Genomic DNA, 6,000 nt, shown 5'->3' with positions numbered 1-6,000 from the left:
CTCAACACATGTCCTATTATCCTATCCCTTCTTGTCAGTCTTCCATACATTCCTTTCCTCGCCGTTTATGCGGAGAACTTCATCATTCCTTACTTCATAAGCAGTGTATGGAGTTAACCATAGCCTGTGACAACACTGGAAAATAAGAGAAAGGAAATTTTTGAGGTTTGCTATTAAAGAAGGAAAGAAATAAGGTGGTTCTCCGCAAAATCGACGAGGATAGGAACATGAGGGAGGCACAGAATAAAACACATGGGCTAAGACATCATCGGGGAATAACTTCTCTCCTAACACAGGGAGCCACAGAGCCAAGAAACTATTGAGGAATGAGAGCGATTTATGTTAAGTGTACTCTGAAATGAAAACGTTAACGCAGAAGACGAGGTTAGGCAACAAACCAATATAAAGAAAAGGATATTCCCGATTCGAGCTCTCTTGTTGTGGTCTCATTGCGAAAGCTATACAGGGTGATCCAAAGTATTAGTGTCAAAATTATACGCATACTACAGGATCTTACACTGAAGACGTATAGAAGAGGAACTAATGGTTGGAAATGGACAGTGAGTTTTTTACTGAATAACACGAATGTACGATTCTGCTCTTCCGAGTGACCAACGTGTGTTTCCCTTCGGGCGCTAGTCGCGCAGGTTTGTGGATGCTGTTCGTAGTCGATGCGGTTGCCTATATGAAGACAGTAGCACAGAAAGACAGCAACGATTTGCAAAGGATCTACAGCGGATTAATGAACAGTGCGTGACTACCAGTTGTCTCTGAACGTAAACAAACGTAACATAGGACTCATACATAAGCAAAGTAATCCACTACTATACAGCTACATTATTAATGACAAATTGCTGGACACAGTAACTACCGTAAAATATCTAGCAGTGCCTGTCCGGAGCGAGTACATAAAATAAATAGTAGGAAAAGGTTGATATGAAAAATCATAAGGAAATGTAACTCATCCACGAAAGAAGTGGCTTACAAAGCGCTTTTTCGACCGATTCTTTAGTGATGTTCATCAATATGGGACCCTTACCAGGCAGGTCTGACAAAAGAGATGGAGAAGATCCAACGAAGAGCGGCGCGTTTCGTCATGGGTCGTTTAGTCAGGGCGAGAGCGTTAAAGCTGAGATCAACAAACTCCACTGGCAGACACTAGAGGAGAAGCATTGTGCATCACAGAGTGGTTTCAAAAAACAGGTTCAAATGTGTGTGAATTCCTAAGGGACCAAACTGTTGAGGTCATCGGTCCCTAGATTTCTACACAACTTACACTAACTTGTGCTGAGAAAAACGGCGCGGATTGGTTTATTATTGAAATTTCGAAAGAGTACTTTACGGGAGGGGTCGGACAACGCACTACTTCCTCCCACATACACCTTACGAAATGATCACAGCCACAAAATTCGAAAAATTGGAACTAACACCAGAATCTTACCGACACACACCGTCAGGTGGTATGGGGAGTATTGATGTACATGTCATGTTTTAGACACGATGCGGTAAATACGATTTTAATATCTCTTGCTTCTCTTTTTTAATGGCAGTTGCTGCAAAGGATATCATTTGGATGAGATCATCGAAAAGTCGCGACGTTTTGATGAGTTTCACTCTCATCTTCATTGCCAGACAACGTTGACAGGAAGCACTTCGATATTGTAGAAAGCAGTTGCTTTAAAAATTGGTAACTCACTGATGTGATGGTTACTCGCAAGGATATGTGAAATTACCGAGGAAAATTCAATTTTATCCGTTGTTACTCCGCTGCAAAAATTACGATTCTACGGGCAGTAGTTTCAAATTTCACTGGATGTCATCATCATAAAACGACTAATCGAAAGCAAATGGAAATCTGCCGGTGAGTGGAGGAGAGCTGTATCTTAAAATGTTGAACATATTGTTAACAAAAACATTTCTGTTCAACTTTGGATCTTTAAAAGAATCGGTTTCAAAAAAACAAAAAGACACTTTTTTCACACGTCATTAATAGCGTTATACACCTTCGAGAAAATTAGCCATTGGATCCATAAAGTAAGATGGAAACAACGTTTCATTTTTCCGGTTTCCCAGTGAAGCGATTTAATTAAGGTACGAGGCGTATTCGGAAAGCATGGTCCAATCAGGTGCAAAATGGAAACCTCTGTGAAAATCCGATGGAATTTTGCACAGATGTGTTGAGCATTGTCTTTAGAGTACCTGTCGATCGTTTCACGTCGCTCTTTGTAAATCAGAGCGCAAAATGATCACGTAGAACTGCCTAAAACAACAGTGTCTTCCACCAAGTGTGTGGATTTGGTGAAGCTATGCAGCCCACATATCATAAATGTCATGCGTTTCTTTCTTCAAGACAACTTTCAGCCGCATTCTACAGGGGAAATGAAGGCGCTCCTGCAGCATTTTCGGTGGGAAGTGTTTGATCACCCACAATACAGCCCTTAATTGACTCGCTCCGATGTTAATTTCTACTCGCAGCTGGCACAAACAACGAAAGGCAGACCAGCGTAGAGAACTGCCGGAAAGCACAGGCGGCTGCTTTCTGTGACGAAGGTGCTGGAAAGTTTGTAAAACGCCACGACAAATGTCTAAGTCGAAGCGGTGACTATTTAGAGAGTTAGCTGGAAGGTGTGACTAAACTGTTGCGAATAAAAAATTTTTGATTTCATTCTGCTTTCCATTTCGTGACCGATCGGACCTTACTTTCCGAACAGCCTTCGTATCTTGACTGATTTATATGATGATTCAAATGGTTCCTTTCAACTGTTGCAGTACTGTGGAATCTAAAACTGCCATATGTTAGTAACATGCTTGCACGATATATCGACGCAGAGTCTTCTCTCTTTCAGGAGTGTACTGGCGACAGTACGCTGAGTCCCTTATTTAAAGCCATGCAGGCGCATACGTGGTGTACACAGTTGTCGGTGCGCATGCGTTGCTTAAATGCATACGCTTCAGGTGCGGGTCTGTGCAGCACTGGGAGAGCCGTGGTGAAAACTCACCTCATCGACGTTAGTTCAACCGTCTTCACGCGAAAATCACAGGCCGGCGCCGGCTCTGAGCACGAAAACTGTCACGCACAGGCTGCTCGCCCGGCAGACCTACAACCGCTCTCACACCTATAGTATGCGTGCGGCCTAACAAGGAAGGGGTTCCGACAGCAGACAACAGAGCTTCAATTACGCAAGCTGAACAGGCCAGCAGGCGACATTGAATAGATTTTGTCTAGTTCGTACGGCTGTAGATCGTCAACAATATTTGACCCTCAGGCAGGCATGCCAAAGCAGGCCATAATGGCGATAGCAACATTGTGTCTCCCTGTGTTGGGATCACCGAAAGTATATAAGCATTAATAGATGTAGACAATGTAACATATGGAGATTTGGATCTCTCTGGGAGGCGTATACGGATAGCCGACGCTTTGAAGACGACCGCCCACGTTAAGCGGGAAATCCGGGTTCGAGTCCCTGTATGGCACAAATTTTCATGTGTCGCTAATGCACTGTACCCCTGATGTCTAATCGTATTCGCAATTCTGAATACATTTTTTCTCCACAGTGTAATTATTGCCTTTGAATAAGAGTGTCATTTCTGTTCGTGTCAGTTACCTTCTGTACTGTATCTTAGAACTTCTTTCCATGTCTGGTACGAGATTCAACGAACTATGTTACCTGACAGTGACTCACCATGTGAAAGTTACTTCCATGCTTAAGTTCTGCACACCCGTGTACTTAACAAGCGTGCGGCCATTAAGGAGAACCTCCGAGATAAACATTGACTCTATTGATTGGCGTTTCCCGAGGAAAATATCAATCGTATCTGGCAGAACGTGTTATTTTCCGACGAATCGGTATTATCTTCAGCGACTGATGGTCCGGTACGAGTATATAGACCGCGAAGTGCCCGTTTCGACCCCAAATACACTCATTAGCCATCTTGCAGCGACCGTGAATCTGTGACGGTTTGGGGTTTTAAGTGTTCCCTTATACTTGGAATGCTTTACGGGATAGATGGTCGACTCGATGCTACCCAGCATACCCAGATTATGAGTAATATTCTGGTTCCATCAGTGTGACATTTATATCCTGAGATAGTAATCTGTTTCCAGCAGTACCAGTCTCCAGTACACAAGTTAGTGATGGTGCAGGGTTGGTTTGCAGAACATAATGAGATTTCTCTTCTCGATTCTCCTCCTTCTGCACCGGACTTTACCCCTATCGAAAACATATGGACAAAGATTAAACAGACTGTGCGAGAAAATTGGCCTGACCCCGCTCTAAGAACCTATGATGACCTATGATTAATTTCGTGATTTCCACAGCTTAAACAAATTAACGGAGTAACACAAAAGAAAATTGCACTACGCCATATACGAACCAAACATTATCGCCGGACAGTTGCCTATTACACCGCCGACTATGCCACTTTTTTTTTCTTTTTTAGTTAGATCCGTTTCTTCGTCGATTTTTCACCAGTGGTTCAGTGCGGTACAGTCTTTTTGCATCTTTTTAGAGGATTCGTCCTTATCTTAACTGTCAAAGAAATCTAAATCCTCGTACTAAACTCACGTTTAGTTTTATGAGAGGGTACGTACACCCGTGATGTGACTGGCTCCTGTGTAACATAGCGGATACTTCAAATTGCAATCATGCATATTTTGTTGCTGTCAAGTGTACATCCCTGCATTACACAAGTCGGAAGTTGTCACACGCTTCACCTCTATACGCCAGTGTCATGTATAGTGTCGACCTTGCTATTGCCAGAGGCAGAGAAATCGCTTATTAGTAATTGAATGCTTGTTTGAAATAAGAAAAGAAACATTACCTTAACTACTTTCCTCAGTGATGTCACTTTCTTCCTTAGCTGTATCTGTCGATTCATCACCCACCATATCAGTGGCGGACGATAATTACCACTATTCGTCCGAATCCGTTACGACTGATGTGCATATTTTCGATTTCCTCTTCCATTTAAACATTTGTCTTCCAGCCGTTACTAGAAACTGTATTTACGTGACGTGCCACTTTTCTACAGTTATCTAATGTCATAGCAGCTAACCTATCAACCTTTTTTAATTTTTTTTTCATTCTGAGAGTGAAGTTGGCTCTGAGCACTATGGGACTCAACTGCTGAGGTCATTAGTCCCCTAGAACTTAGAACTAGTTAAACCTAACTAACCTAAGGACATCACAAACATCCATGCCCGAGGCAGGATTCGAACCTGCGACCGTAGCGGTCTTGCGGTTCCAGACTGCAGCGCCTTTAACCGCACGGCCACTTCGGCCGGCCTGAGAGTGAAGGTCTTGACTAAAGATCTCATTCTTTGCAAGATTCTAAATCACATCTATGTGGTTTACGTGTGGTTTATATGGCAGCAGTCGAAAGGGAAGAAAATTTTAATTGCAAGTTTTGTTAATGCTGCAACCAGGAGAAAGTTGGTGGTCCTTAACTAATCCCAAAAGATCACCTTTCCTTGCAACTTGCTCATAAGGTGTGTGATAAATGGTCAGCCAGAATTTTATTTTACATTTTTAGCGAGCTAGAAGAAGGTGGTTTATTCTTCTGCTTGTTGTGACGCACAATATTATTAAAAAAGACTTCACTTCCAGGAGGTATTCCTATGCTGGGTCAACAAATTTATTTATCCAAATTACTCAATGATAGCCGGGAAGTTTTGCTTTCTGAGTCAGTTATGGGAATTGCATTTGGAACCAAATCCACATCAGTGCTAGCATATTCAGTAATTAGATGCTAATCTACGATTTATTTCGACAACAATCCTCGCACGCTGTCAGTTTGCAAGGGAGTAATGTCTATCAATCAGCGGTCACTTCCCTCGCTTGCACTGCGAGATACAATGCGCACTTCTTGGAAATGTGCTGTGGCTGTACTTCTTCACGCTACTATATTAGTTGGTTCAAATGGCTCTGAGCACTATGGGACTTAACATCTGAGGTCATCAGTTCCCTAGATCTTAGAACTACTTAAACCTAACTAACCTAA

This window comes from Schistocerca americana, chromosome 2 (genome assembly GCF_021461395.2).
Source record: "Schistocerca americana isolate TAMUIC-IGC-003095 chromosome 2, iqSchAmer2.1, whole genome shotgun sequence".
Taxonomy (NCBI): Eukaryota; Metazoa; Arthropoda; class Insecta; order Orthoptera; family Acrididae; genus Schistocerca; species Schistocerca americana.
Note: the sequence above shows the minus strand (reverse complement) of the source record.